Raw genomic sequence first — 16340 nt, 5'->3', positions numbered from 1 at the left:
CGTGAAGGAGAGGGATATATCAAGCGTGGTGCCTACAGTTTTATTTGGGAAGATTTGGTTGGTATAATGATGCCATTTCCTGAGGTTTTGTTGTTGTCGTTATTTTATTTTCATAAATAGGCAATAGTTTGTAAATAATGTATTAGGAAAATTATCATATAAAGCCAACTTGTTTTTGCTCAGAAAAGGATTAGAAACTCATTTAGTTTTTTAAAAATTCCCTTAAGAGAGCTTGCAAACCCCTGAATACCATGTGCCCACTTAGCTATTCCTACTTAATAACTTCTTCACTAATTCTTTTCTTTCAAATTAAGTGTCAAGCTTAATTCTTTTCCTGTGGATGATATCATAACTAATGTTTTTATAAGGCTCATCATTAAATAAAAATGAAAGTGGATAAAATGGACACACCAAGGTAAAAATTCACTTCAAGTTGAGAATACTCTGATTTGAGGTTGGGAGAAAATATGAGGTAATTGTTTCAGGGTCTTTAAACACCTGGAGCTTGGTGTTATTATGGCCCTTTGAGAAAAGACAAATGACTCCTCCGGAGAACTCCTGCAGAACTCCTCCACCACTCTCTCCACTCGCATTACTGCTGAGTGCTGAATGCTCTCAGTATGGAGCATGGAGGACCTCCATGAAGGAGCACGTCTCAGAGGATCTGGAAAGTGAAGGCCAAATATCCAAATTGCTCCAGCATCCAACCTGCGAGGTATATCCCCAGCACTTTATATTTTTTTATTTTGAAACAAAGCCTCTCTAAAATATGATTCCCTGGCCTCAAATCTGCAACCCTCTGCCTCAGTGTCCCAAATACTGAGATTATAGCCGTGCGTCACCACCACACCCAGGAAACTAACTATCAAAAAATTGCAGCCTTCTCTTTATTTTTAATAAAAATAAAAAGTTTAGTCTATTCAGTAAAACATATTTCAAGCAATTTTTATGTATATTTAATGATTCTCTTTCAAAAAATATTTAGCTTTCAGAGACATATTCTTATTATATTAGTTTTAGGCAAGTGAGTCGTGTTAGGTAAGTGTTTTATTACTTGTCGCTGTCATAGGTAAAACCCACTGTTACTGGACCTCATCTCTCTGATGGAGGGAGACTGATGTTTGAGTAATTTATAGACATTTATGGGTAACACCTGGTTTGGGGTTGGACAGTCCTAATAGGAATTGTCAAGAGGAATTTGCAACTTGTCTGAATGCGTTATTGGATCGTACCCAGGAAGGAAATGAAACCTCTTGGTGCACTGAAAGAAAGTAGTTGTAACACTCAGAAACCTACAATACTACCCCCAGTGACTCCTAAAATCCTGGAAGAGATTATGAACCTTTACAGTAGTGTGGAATTGGTGAAATGACATCCTTGTGTTTTTGAATGGTCCCAAAATGTAGTGTAAGGGTTATGAATTGTGGGGAATACCTAGACTTATCTTAAACTGTTGGAAACTTTAGATTGTTTCCTCCTCTGGAAAAAATTACAGTTGGCATAATTTGTAGTGGAAGAGATTTATTTTGTCTACAGTCTCTGGTAAAACCCTATCACAGCTCCAAGGACGTAATTCTCCAAAGCCGGTGTTCTAGGTAGAGCTCGGCATATAAAATGAGCATTATATGAAACGAAGGAATTTCGTTCAGATGCCTTTTATGTAATGTTAAGAGAGATCCAAAAATACATCCCCAATTTTTCAGCCAAGTTTCTTCTCTTTAATTGGCTTTAGATTATAGCAATTCTACCTTGTGTAGGTAGCTCTCTTTTTACATGTGTGTACTATTGACAAGTCTGGCTAACATGTTAATAAATAAACATGATTACTATAATCCCACTTATTGGCTTACCACAACCTCAAACTTGTATAAAATGAGATGCATTTTGCTTTTCCCAGTAGATAAGTTTGTGTGTGCATGGATGAGTGTGAGCATGTGTAGTGTGTTTGATTTTGAGCTTTGTGAGTGTCTCAGTCAGTGGGTTATTTCAAGGCTAAGTACCATCCCCAGTGTTACCCAACTGGGAAATAGTGAAGTCATCATACAAACCCAGGAAATTGGATGCCACGGTACTGTGAGTCAGAATTCATATTATAAGCACATAAAATAAGCAGAACACAATACAACACTGATTTTGTGTTCTCCAAAAACCATGAATATACTTTTTCTTCTGGATAATAAAAATGCAGCCAGGCATAGTGACTCAAGCTTGGTAATCCCAGTACTTGGGAGACTGAGACAGGAGGATCACAGGTTTGCGGCCAGCCTCAGCTACTTAAAGGTGAGGCCCTTAACAACTTACTGAGGCCTTAATTTCAAAATAAGAAATAAAAAATAGGGCTGGGGATGTAGCTTGGTGGTAGAATGCCCCTAGATTCAATTCCCAGTGCAACAGCAACAACAACAACAACAACAACAACAACAACAACACAGTGTATTTAAAATTCGGTGGTTGTAGTTTCCATAGCATACATACTATGCATACAATCTGTACATAATATTTTGTAATTGAACAAAACTCATTTAATCATTGAAGTTTCAAGAAGACTTTAAAAGATCAGTAATGTTCCAGTATTATCCATCACCACTGAAAACATCACTACTATTTAAGTAAGATACTTTAGCCTCATATTCTATGACTTGCCTTCCCACACACTGTTCAAGTAACTAATAATTCTTTCCTACTTGTCCTCGAATTTGCCTGTAAATTCTTATACACTCATTATTTTGTTCTCCTAAAATGCCTAACCAGCGAGGATCTGGGTTCAAGGCCAGCCTCAGCTACTTAGCGAGGCCCTTTTCAACTCAGGGAGACCCTGTTTCAAAATGAAGAATAAAAAATAAAAGCCAGGTGTGGTGGTGCACACTTGTAATTCCACTACTTGGGAGGCTGAGACAGGCTGAACTGCAGGTTTGTGGCCAGCCTCAGCTACTTAGGCCTTCCAAAACTTAGTGAGACCCTGTTTCAAGATTAAAAGATAGCCGGGCGTGGTGGCGCACGCTTGTAATCCCCGCGCTTGGGAGGCAGAGACAGGAGGATCGTGCAGGTTCAAAGCCACCCGCGCTGGCTTAGGAGACCTTGTTTCCAAATTAAAAAAATGTAAAAATAGGTCTGGGAGTGTGGCCCAGAGGTAGAAGGGCTTCCAGGAACCCCAGTACCACCAAAAAAAAAAAAAAAAAAAAGATTAAAAGATAAAAAACAGAACTGGGAGTGTAGCTCGGAGGTAGAATGTCCCTGGGTTCCATCCCCAGTCCCACACACAAAAAAGAAAAAAGCCTAACCAGTGGTCAAAATCACACCTAATGCTCAACAAGATCCACGCACTCTACTACATTCTGACACAACGTTAGACTACATACTCAGGACCCTTGCATGGAGGTTGAGGTACATGACTCAGACTCACCAATAAAAAAATGAGCAGCAACAAGGTATATGGTAAGTATAGGACATGTCAGGGACTTTGAAATGCACATGTCTCTTGATGCTTCCTTTTCTCCTATCCTCCAACAGAATTTAGTGGAGGACTCCCAAGACCATGCAAGAGGTTGGACCACTAGGTAGAAGGAATCCGTTAAATACAAGAGCAGAATTTCTTTGTTAACCCATGATGAATGACAACTGAACCCAGAATTAACATTTTGTTGTGTTTAGCCACAAAGATCATGGTATTGTTTTAGTAGCTACTTTATTTTAACTAATATGCATGCATCTTTTCCAAAATTCACATCAATGAGCTGAGGCTAGGCCTCTAGCTTGATGGCAGAGGACTTGTTTAGCATGCATAAGGCTTTGGATTTGATCTCTAGCACTTCTAATAACAATAACAACATCAACAATAACACAAGAAAAAGTCAGATTCAATGCCTCCTCAATACCAATTATTTCTTCAAACTGGACTTCACACCTTCACTATGTGAAACATGAGACTTTTTTCCGCTATATGTGTTTTTAATCAGTCCTGGGAAAGAGCTAACTTACAGATGTTTTGTTTATAGTCTACAGAGAAATACAGAGCCTGCACCAGCATGCAAATCACAATGACGCTCCCTTCATTAATAAAACCTTGTTATGAGAAGAGAAAAAAATTAGCTGATCTAAGTAGTGTGCTTACTGTTGTGATTGCTTTATAACCTTCTGTCTTCATGAGCAAAAAATTGCTCATAGATTTCCATAGGTCTGGAAACCACTTTTTTTGAATAGTCCTATTTTAGAGCAAGAATCAGCATAGATGTGACTTGTCTCTTATCTCACTGCATCTTTCATATCTAGAATCATATTTTATTCACCATATTTCTTCAGAGTGCATAGAAAATAGCATATAGTCAATAGGTATTTAAAGAATGAATGAATAGAAGAGTAAGTTTGATGCCTTTTGTAGAAATACACAAAACACTATGGCATCATAATCTTCCAAGAATCAGAAGGTGATGACAAAATGATAACGCTTTATGGATAGTCTTCTTCTGTATTCCTCTAGGTCACCATGTTACAACGAGAGAAAGTTCTTGCCCCCAGGAGAAATTTGGAAAAACCTAGAGATATTTCGGTTTGTTGCAATTGGAAGGGGTGCTATTAGCCTCTAGTGGGGAAAGGCCAAGGATGTTGCCAAACGCCTTATAAAACCCAGGGCAGCCCCCACTGTGTTAGTCAGCTTTTAGTCCCTGTGGGAGGGGAAGGTGACCTGGGCTCACGGTTTCAGAGGCTGCAGTCTGGTTGGATCCAATGTTTTGGGCCTGAGGTGATGCAGGCAGCATGGCAAGAGGGTGTGGTAGAGAGAGGAAGAAGCTGAGCTCTTAATAGCCAGGAAGTGGAGAGAGAGAGAGAGAGAGAGAGAGAGAGAGAGAGAGAGAGAGAGAGAGGGGGAGAGAGAGAGAAAGAAGAAGAAGAAGAAGAAGAAGAAGAAGAAGAAGAAGAAGAAGAAGAAGAAGAAGAAGAGGAGGAGGAGGAGAGGAGAGGAGGAAGAAGAAGAAGAAGAAGAAGAAGAAGAAGAAGAAGAAGAAGAAGAAGAAGAAGAAGAAGAAGAAGGAGAAGAAGAAGAGAAAAGAAGAAGAAGAAGAAGAAGAAGAAGAAGAAGAAGAAGAAGAAGAAGAAAGAAGAAGAAGAGAAAAGAAAAGAGAGAAGAGAGGAGTGGAGAGGAGGGAGAGAGAGAGAGGGAGAGAGAGAGAGGGGGGCTTTCCAGGGAATGCCACTAATGACCTCCTTTTGCCAACTATACCCCACCACCTAAGCTTTCCAGAAGTCCATTCAGCTACCAATGGACTACCCCACTGATGAGGTCGGGTCCCTCAAGGTGTCAATCACTTTCCTACAGTCTACCTTTGAACATTGTTTCACTGGGGACCGGGTCTCAGCATGCAACTTGTGAGCCTTTGGGGCACTTTCCATATTCAGACCATAATGCCCACATAGAGTTCATGTCCCACATTACACCACAAGATCAGTAGTGCCTAGGTTGAGATACCAACGCTCGGCCCATACAAGCTAAGTGCTGTTTCAATGCATTCAAATTACACAAACCCAAACGACTCTGGTATAATACTCAGAGATACCAAGTGGTGTTCAAAAGTAAACATTCCCTTAAAAGAAATGTCAGGATGTTTTTGTTAAGTTGAAAACTCAAGGGAACGTACTTACTGAAATGGAAGGTACTTACTGAAGTACTGAAATGGAGTTGAGGCCACTTGGCTGTTTATTGTTTATGTGCCTTGTCCTGGTGTGTGCTTCCCATGGATCTTACAAAGGAAATCTAAGAGACAGACCCGGGGTTTATGGGTAAACAATCGAGTTTGGGCATTAAATGTATGATGCAAAATATCATGCCAGACTTTTTTTTTTTTTTTTGGTGGTACTGGGGTTATTGGAAACCCTTCTACCTCCAGGCTACACTCCCAGAACTATTTTATACTTTTTTATTTGGAAACAGGGTCTCTTAAGCAAGTGCGGCTGGCTTCGAACCTGCAAGATCCTCCTGTCTCCGCCTCCCAAGCGCCCAAGCGCGGGGATTACAAGCATGCGCCACCACGCCCGGCTATGCCAGAACATTTTATTGTATACCATGTGAAGACACACAGATCTTTAGTGGAACTGGAATTCCAAAACAAGAGAAGTAACACATGGTAAAAAAAAAAAAAGGCATGGAGGCGCACACTTGTAATCCCAGCATTAGGGAGGCTGAGACTGGAGGATCGCGGTTCATGGCCAGCTTCAGCTACTTAGTGAGATCCTTTGCAACTCAGTGAGACCCTGTTTCAAAATAAAGAATAAAAAATAAGGCAGGGGGTGTAGCTTGGAGGTCGAATTCCCCTAGTTTCCACCCCCAGAACCACAAGAAAAAAAAAAAACACCAATAACTGAATATATTTTATTACATATAACTGTGCAGATTTTTACTGATTTACCATAATTCATTATCCCCTCATACTTAGAAATTTTTTTAAAAAGGGCATTAAAAATATTTGAGAGAATGATATTTTTTTAAATCATTTTATCCTTAGCATGTGGGAAGAAAAGCATGGTGGATAAATAGGTGGTTAGTCTTATCCTGAAGGAATATATATCCTCTTAAAAATTCATTTTGTGCTGGGCATAGTGGCGGACACTTGTAATCCCCGTGCTTGGGAGGTGGAGACAGGAGAATTGCGCAGGTTCGAAGCCAGCCATGCTGGCTTAAGAGACCCTGTCTACAAATTAAAAAAAGTATAAAAGTAGGTCTGGGAGTGTATCCCGGAGGTAGAAGGGTTTCCAGGAACTCCAGTACCACCACCAAAAAAAAAAAATTAATTTTGTTCTTCTCCTCCGATTCCTCTTATCCCTTTAGGTGACTTAATGATCAAGCTTAGTGTTCAAAAAGAAAAAAAATGGAGAGAAAAAGAGAGAGCAAGAGAGAAGAAGAAGAAGAAGAAGAAGAAGAAGAAGAAGGAGGAGGAGGAGGAGGAGGAGGAGGAGGAGGAGGAGGGAGGAGAGAGAAGGATGAGGAGGAGAGAAAGATAGCCTTCTGTTAAGAGCTAGTGTAGAGTCCGATCCTTGGAAGCATCTCTTTCTCATCCAGTGAGGGCCAGAATGGTGAAGTAAGATCTGCTCTTTGAGAATGAAATATGAAGTCCAGAGAGCATCAGGATCTTAAAAGAAACAAAGAAACCAACAAAGTAACAACAACTATGGTGCTCATTATCCTAATAAACTAAGCGAAATCCAGACAATCATCTCTTAGATGATTCCATCTAGTGTATGAAAATGCTAGGGCTCCTGTGGGGAAAGTATTTTTTAGAGTCACTGTTTGTGAGTGATGAACATAAGAATTCATTGTTTTGAAACCTATGCGCCACTCTTGTTCACAGTCCAAGAGCTTAGCAACTTGACTTCCTGTGATTTTGTTTGAAGACCAGAGAAGAAACACTGAAAAGGGAGGTAGAATGGCTAAGGGGTTCCTGCTTCTCTGAACAGCCCAGAACGACTTGCCAAGGGAAAAGACCAACACTTTACCTATCCACCCAACAATTAATCAGAGTACAGGTGCTTAGCTCTTTGAAGAAATCCATTACCTACAGTTAGCAGGCTGTATATGAAGGAGCATTTGCTCCTTGAAAAATAATCTTAGAGCTGGGCGTGGTGGCGCACGCTTGTAATCCCAGCATTCAGGAGGCTGAGACCCAAGGATCGTGGTTTGCGGACGGCCTCAGCTACTTAGTGAGGCCCTCTGCAACTCAGTGAGACAGGTTTCAAAATAAAGAATAAAAAGTAGGGCAGGGGGTGTACCTCGGAGGTCGAATGCCCCTGGATTCCATCCCCAGACCCCCCCCCAAAAAAAACCTTAGAGTGCCTTCTAGTTCTATTTCCTATAAAATGGATATTTCTGTAGATTCTCGCTTCTGAATCTCAGCATTCTTGTGTCTAAAAATCAACGGGTGCTCACATACACAGCACTTGATACCTTCACCATCAAATCTCTTAAATACACGTATATAATTAAATGTATTTATGTACAATATTTCTATACATATTAACACATATGTATACATAGAAAAACATGTGTACACATATATGTAAATGTCTATAAATATATGTAATATTTACACACATATATCTTACATGTACATATATCTTAAATATATATAATATTAGTTCAAGATAACGGGTAATGGTCCTCTTCTGGGACCCCGCACCCTGTTCATTTAGGATGCTAAATTCCAGGTGGTGGGTGATGATTGTCAAAATAATCAGTTTGCTTTCAGGGAAAAAAAAAATAAACGACAAAGACATTGAAAGGTTGTGCAGGGGTGGAGGGAAATGAGTTGCAGAACTTATCTGTAGCCATTCTCCCAGCTCTGATAACCCAGACGCCCTTAATGAGAAAGAAATACCGGGGCACAGCTGGGGATTAAAGTCAGGCCTCCCAGGCCCCTGCATGTATTAGAGCACCAACTCTCCCAGGCATGGACCATACAGAACCCTGGCTGAATCCAAGCCCTCAGGGTCTGGCCTTGGCAGTGGGACTAGATTAGAAGAGAATGCAAATCCGACTCCGAGGAAGAGAGCACCAGGCATAAGGGTAGCAGGCGCATCTCTTCTGCATTGTTGGGAACAATCGTCGCAGTGTGCCCGGGCCGATGAGCAGCCCTCGTGAAGTTTGTTCTCCCCTTGCCAAACTCCAGTTTAAATTGGAAATTCAATTTATTGCTGTGCCCCTTCAGAAGTCACTGGTGGAGCTAATGGGAGATTTATTTTTAGTGAAAGTGGAATGAGGAGCTGGGCGGGAGCAGTTGCGTGGAGAGCGAACCAGAAACCGCTGCAGGGGAATCACTGCAGAGCGGGATGTGGGTGGGTGCGGGGCAGGCTCAGCTCCCTGGTCTTTCCTCCACACTTTGCCTCCTTTTAAGTGTCTCTTTTAATGAGGTCCCCTAGTATTGCAGTGATTTCCTGCAGGGCAGAAAGGGAGGGAACATGACAACAGCTTCATTAGAGGCCAAAGAACAAACTGAAGCCCTTGGGCTCCTGTGCCTGCAGCCCGCCACGCCCCTGGTGGTGGCGGCACAGGAAAAGGGACATTGAAGACACTGGCTCGGGCTCCCCAAGTGATTCACAGAAACCAAGCACTGGGGGTTTGCGAAGGCTCCTCCAGCCCTGCTTTTTGTGGCGAGCTTTGAGCTTCCTGTGACCTCAGGCAAGCCAGCCAACTTGGTTAAATAAGAGCAAGACCAATTAATGCTCAGCCATGCTCACTCCACAGGAGCCTTTGAGGACGAAGTGAGCTGAGCAAGGAGACTGGACGCTTCTTCACTCCTGGATTTTTAGGGAAGAATGAGGATATGCTCAGAGGACTCCAACAAGCTCACGTGCACCTGATCGTAAGGTTCCCAAAGTGGCCTTGACGTCCCTCCATCTCTGAGTCCTCAGCAGGATGAAAATAGAGAGTTTAGGAGTGAGGTAAAAACACCAACCAGGTTATCAGAGATCGCTGCTTTATTCAGACCCGGCACTCTCCAGGGAGTCAGCCGGCAGTGGAGGAAAGCACCGACGGGCCACGCGACTGGAGAGTTGTGCATAGTCCTGATCAGCCGGCTGAGTCACGTGGTGGATCAGAGGCACCGATGTTTTATAGGCACCCCGATTCTCTCATGACATCTGTAGTCTCACGAAGTCCGGAGTCTAGCGGGCACCTGGAGTCTCGCGATATCTCTGCTTCTGGCTTCCGGGTTTCCGCCTCCTGTTCCTGCTGTGAGATCACGTGGGGGAGGAGAGGGAGCTGACTTATCAAACACCATCTCAGATAATCCTGAAAAACACACACAAGGGAGGTACAATTTTTTATTTCATATGAATAAGCTGTGAAAGTTTTCAACAAGAGTTTGGGTCCAGGGCTGCCATCTTTGAATCTGGGAGGGCCTGGGGCTGCTTTGGCCAACTAAATATGGCAGACATCAGATTGCGATCCTGAGGGTGTGTCATGAAAATCAAGGTAGCTTCTAGCTTATTTTGTAGAGCATCAGCAGTAGGATCTGAGCAGCTGCAGATGAATGGCAACCCTGTGGCCGCCAAGATGGGAAAATGTCCACCCTCGGCCTCAGAGAGAGGCCATATGTAGGTACTTCCGGCGGCAGCCCCAGTCCTCCAGTAAGTTAAATCCAGCCAGAACATTTAAATTTTGACACCAATCTGGAAGTCTCTGGCCATCACTTAACTCCCAAGCTTCAGTTCTTCCACTGTGACACCCCAGACATCATAAGATCCGTCTCTGCTTACCCCGTCAGAGTTTTTAACTATCAGAGGCCATGAGCAGGAGAAAGAAGGTGTTCTAAGCTCCTGAATTTGGGGGTAATTGTTTACACAGAAAGAGTCACTGGCAAAGAAGGCACATAGATGTTAAGTTGGGTCCTGCACTCATGTGACTTTGTGTCACATGACCTCTGCAGGGCAAGGGAGGGGCTGAAACCCCCGCGAGAATTGGGCATTCCCGCGAGTAAACCCTCCTCTCGCGAGATGCATACCTTGAAAAGGAGAGCCCGCGTCCTCAAGCTTCGGACAGGCTCGCGGGCCCCACGGTGCCTCGCCCTGATCCCCAGGAGAGCCGTGCCATTAAAACTTTACATGCCATGTGTACCGGACCTCTCTCGTGTTTTTCACACTCCGCCATACGCACATTATTTTTATTTTACTCGCATTTAATTTTTTATTTTACTTATCAATAGAGATTTCATAACTTGCTCAAAGTCATAAAATTTATAGCTGGTAGAGTCAGGGTTTTCAGGGCTCCAGCTTTAGTAGCCAGACTCTTAATCATCAGCTCCTTCTGCTTCAGAAGTATGTCAGTAGATGTTCACTGAATGGAAATAAATGCAGCCTGGATAAGCAACTAGGTCTATTCATAATAAATATTTTATTGTTTTGTGCATGAATAAATAAAAATGTAAATTATATAAACATGTATATATGTGTACAAATCAACCAGAAAGAATACTTATTGCAGTGGTTATCATCAATATTAACTCATAAGTAATAGCTATGTTTTTAGAAACTCTGAAGACAGTGCATGAGAACTTCACAATGTAATCACCTCTAAATGGACAAAAGAACTCACATATTAGCAAGTCAAGGTCAGTTCAGAATGTAAACACAATTCCAGATTCTCTCACACAATAAGCCTCCTTTCTAATTCAGCAAGAAAGTCCCTCTTCTCTCTCTCTCTCTCTCTCTCTCTCTCTCTCTCTCTCTCTCTCTCTTTCTCTTTCTCTTCAGGCATCTTTATCATATCTCAGAAATATAGTGCCTTTGTACAAACTAAACAACCATATTGAATGGTCATGGGGTGAGGGGTGAGCTATATGTTCACATGTATCAATATTGTCATGGAGGTGCTGAGAATCTTAGAGTCTGATGTTCTTGGACTCCATTTCACCAGCAGGCATCAATACAAAACCATCTCTGACTTTGCCAGCACACCGAGAGATTCATGATTTTCAAAGTTTTCATTAACAATTGGAGACTTCATATCACATTTGGGGCAGCTTTTCCTGAACCTCAAGAGAGAATACTGAGTGTACATATTCTCTGCAAGGTAAAGAGGAAAATGGCACCCCACAGTGATGTTTCATTGCTACGCCTCATCCATAAAGTCCAGGGAGCTAGTAAGCTGATGATCTGTTAAAGGGTTTATGGCCAAATGTGCAAAAAAAAATGCAAAAGCTGTTTTCCAGTGCAAACACCTATTCTAGTAAACCCAAAGAGATTGTATTTATTTAGATGCTCTTTTTGGCCACTTGTAGGCCAATCCACAAGACACAGGAACATCAATTGTGCAAGTCTCATATCTTCTTCTGAGCTCTTAGCTTTCACTATTTCTTCTGCTGCGTCGAATGATCTCTGAAACTAGAGCTCCAGAACCAGCTCTACTCTGACCTTTCTGTAAATTCTTGTTGAGGTTCAGTAATCTCCACCAAGCCTGTCTCCCTCCCTCAAATGATCTGAGTCTCAGCAACAATTTTCCTATTTATTTTTCATGTCGGCCAGTTTTCGTACGACATGTGACATGTCATTGCCGTCAAAGGTGTATTTCTTTCTACATAAATGACAAGACATTTAAGGAGCGCAGAGCTTTCTGGGGATCTCTGCCACCACCGGTGATTATGGAATCGGTACATGTTCATTATTTAGTGGTAAGCGGAGAATACATGAGACAAGCCATCGTGGTAAGGTAGAAAGCAAATCAGACGGAGAGGCAGAAAAGGGGGAGGGCTCGAATCCCGGCTCTGTAGTGACTATGGCCTAGTCATTTTGTAAGCATGGAATTCAATTTACTTTTGTATAAAAACCTTGGTTTGGACAAGATGGCCTCCGAATCCCGTTGAACTCCACGTGCATGAGAGGAAAAAAAACTTTCTCTGCCTTAGGAGACAAAGCTTATTAAGTTAACATTTGTTAAAAAAGGGGGGGGCGGAGAATGCTGAAATCTCAGTGACTTAACACAATACAAGTGGATTTCTTGTTTGCATAAAATCTAATCTGCAGCAGGAGCTGGGCTGTGCGCCATGCAGCCAGGCAAGGGCCCAGGGGTGTAGGCTCTCTAGATTCAAGAATATTTTCAAAGTCTCCTTGGGAGGAAACATCAGGAAAGGAGAGAAGGCGCTGCATAGCAAGTAGGCTTGCCCAATGAAATATGGAAGGCTCACTTAAATTTGATTTTCAAGCCAACCTGAAAACTTCCTAGAATATGCGCGTGGTATGTAATTATCTGAAGTTTGACATAACAGGGCATTACATGCTTTCCTTTGCTGAAGTTGACCACGCTCCTGGGGAGTGTTCAGGTAGTATGCATTAAAGTGGAGCTCATCTCTCTTGCTAAGACTCCATTCACCAGAAATTAGTCACATGGCTTGGCCTAAGTGCAAAGCACGCTGAGAAGTAGACTCCTAGCTGGGCTCTTGCCTTTTAGCAATAGCTCGATGTCTATTGCTTTACATGACTCTAAAAGACAGCTATCCACCTGTGCCCCTGCACAGGAATGCGTGCGTGTATGTGTGTGTGTGTGTGTGTGTGTGTGTGTGTGTGTGTGTTACTAGGAATTGAACCCAGGGGCATTTTACCTCCAAACCACATCCCAGATTTTTTTTTCTTTGAAACAGAGTTATTCTAGGTTGCTGAGACTTTGTCTCCCAAGTACAGGGATTATAGATATGTGTCACCGTGCTCAGCCCCTAAAATTGTATTTTTGTGTACTTTTTTTCTAATAATCTGAAAGGCTTGACATTTTTTAAACATAAATGAATTGGGGCTGAGTTTAGAGGGAGAGAGGTATTGTGTTCCATTTTGAGATTTTTAAAAAATGGAGCTTGTAATGGGAGTAGTGGCACACACCTGTCGTTCCAATATTTGGCAGGCTAAAACAGGAGGATCCCAGGTTCAAAGCCAGCCTCAGCAATTGAACAAGGAGGTCCTCGGCAACTTAGGGACACCCTGTTTCAAAATATAGAACAAATAAAAGGGCTGGGGATGTAGTTAAGAGTTAGATGACCCTAGATTCAACGCTCAGTCCAAAAAAAAAAAATTAGAGCTTTAATATGTCTAGGTAGTTTACAGATCATGTTTAGAAACACAAATCAGGAACAACCGTCAGTTCTTTTTCATTTGCTTTAATTATTAGCCCATATTTCTTGCCTCAGTTTATATACTCTGTCTTAATTCAAAGATTCTATAATATCATTCTAATTCAATGAGATTGGTTGCTTTGGATATCAGTTCTGGTCCTAACTTTCCTTGTTTCCTATTACTTGGATTCATTTCCAGGTGTAACACGAGGAAATAAGATTAACCCTTATTTTGCTCATCAAGAGTCAAAATGAACTGCTCTTGGATAAACTGGCTGACTTTTTTCTTCGCTCCGAAAGCTAAGCCAGAACCAGGGTATCACAATGTGAAAGCATCTGAACTCCTGTGGCTGGCCCCCAAGGAACAGAAAAGGCTATCCTATCTGAAAGCTAATGTGGAGTGGGGATGGATGGGCCAGTCTGCCGGATGAATGGGAAGCAGTGTGGTCTGTAGAGCGTTCGAATTTTTTTTTTTTTCAAAAGGAATTTTTTACCCCAGGCCAGAAGCCTTTGTGTCAAGGAGACTGTCTCATTTCTCTGCTCAAAGGCTGTCAGAGATGACGGAGATTTGAGAGCACTTTCTGATGTTGACGAGGTCAAGGGAGGCGGCCCTGCGAACCATCAGTCACTGCGTGGATGGTGAGTCGAGGAGACGGCAGAGCCCTACAGTGAAACCTGGAAAGTTATTTTCTCTGGAGAAACGAGGGAAGGGGGAGGTGGAGAAAAGAGAAAGGAAGAAAAGACATAGGTCAAATGGTCACCGTGAAGTTTACTGCATTAGCATTCAGCTAGAATCAGAGAAACTTTCTCAGTCCCAGCTGGGAATATGCAGAAAAAAGAAATTTACTAGAGGCAAAAACCGTATTAATATGACGGTGCTTAATCAATATATAAAACCCTCCACTATGCTCGGGCAAGGCAAGGCCACTCCATGAAGTTAGGACCCGCGGTGATTCTATCTGATTATATTTGCAAACAGCAGAGGTCAGGGCAACTAGACTCAGACCGTGGTAGTACAGTACTCTAGTTCGGTATTCCCAATACTGTTCCTGTGTTGGAAACCTGCTAGGTTTACACAAAGCTGAACAGGCAGCTGCCCACTTTCCTTTCTTTACAAAACCACACACAGGCTCAAGGGTCCAGGTCACACTCTGTTGAGTAGGATGGACCAACGAAACCCATCCTCTTGGTAGACCAACCCCCAAAGATGGGTCAACCGAGAGCCAACTTAAAGTGGCAAATGAACACTCAAGTCTTAAATGGCAATCTGAGTATTTCCCAGTCATCACAGCCAGGATGAAATCGAATGAAAGAAACATCTCTGAGTTGGTGATTTGGCCGAAAATATTCCAAACTTCCAAAGCTTTGTAAAGACAGGCACGGTGCACCCATTTTTGGACTCGGGAGGCTGAGTTGGGAAGATCGTACATTGGAGGCCAGCCTCAGCAATTTAGTGAGAAGAGACCTGTTTCTAAATAAAATAAAAATAAAGGGGTGAGGTTGCAGTTCAGTGGTAGAATACCCCTGGGTTCATTCCCTAAAATCACATGCATACCCACAAAAAGCTGTGTATGCCAACAGGCCTTATAGAGTCTATGTCAAGATACAGAACAAAAGTGTAATATTCCTATTCGAAATCCACAGAAACATTTCCCAATTTGGAGGGCATTTGCCTGAATTCCATTTATTTAGTTCAGTGGTTCTTTGTTGGAGAAGGACAGAGTAGTAGCTCCATAGGGACATTTAGCAATGTTTGGAGATATTTGGGGTTGCCGCAACTGGGAGGAGGGTTTGGTACTAGCATCCCTTGAGTAGAAACTAGGGATGTTGCTAAATATTATATAATCACAGTTCTCTCTCTCTCTCTCTCTCTCTCTCTCTCTCTCTCTCTCTCTCTCTCTCTCTCTCTCTCTCCTTCTCCCTATCTCTCTCTCCCTCTCTTTCTCTCTCTCTGTCTCTCTCACACATGCATGCACACATGCACACACACACACACACACACACACAGACACACACACTCTAAAACAAAGAATCACATACTTTCAAATGTCAATAGTGCCAAGGTTGAGGAACCCAGTAATTAAAATCAGGGAACTCTAAATAGACATGAAGAAAACTTCTGGAACCATCTCTTTCACTCTCCTTAATCATGATCTAGGGCTCATACACTTTACATTTCTGCACCTCTTCCTTCTTTTATGTAATCATTTTTCTCCTTTTCCGTATTTCTGTTAAATATCAAAATTAAATTTGAATTTTGTTTTTGTGAGCGCATAAAGCTCCCCATACCTGTAATAACGATAATACTAATAATAACAGGGTATTTTTCATCAGCATATACACCACGTTAGATAACTGAGTCTGGGCAATTTGATCAATATGACTTTGTCAACCCCTTTGGAGCGAGGCTAGCCTGACATCAAAGAGATCTAACAGGTTTATCTTTTGTTGAATCCCAATATTTAGAGTTAGGAACCTAAAAAAAAAAAGCCAGCTGACCTCTTCTTACCCTTACCCTGGGGCTGAAAAAAGACTCAAAAACTTTTCATCTTCATTATCTTGTATTTTAAGATCTGACACTCTGTGGCATAAGGGATTCTAGAGCTGTTGCTAGCCCATAGTAGCTGTTTTTTGAACTTCATATGAAAATTAAAATCCTCATTCTTTACTTCTTGGATTCCCTCTGAGCGTTACCCCTTTCAGTGTTTCGGCTGTGATTTCCCTTGTAGATCTTTTACATGGGAATTAATTCTCTATTTGCCT

This window comes from Muscardinus avellanarius (assembly GCF_963383645.1).
Source record: "Muscardinus avellanarius genome assembly, chromosome: 8".
Taxonomy (NCBI): domain Eukaryota; kingdom Metazoa; phylum Chordata; class Mammalia; order Rodentia; family Gliridae; genus Muscardinus; species Muscardinus avellanarius.
This window is presented reverse-complemented; position numbering follows the sequence as displayed.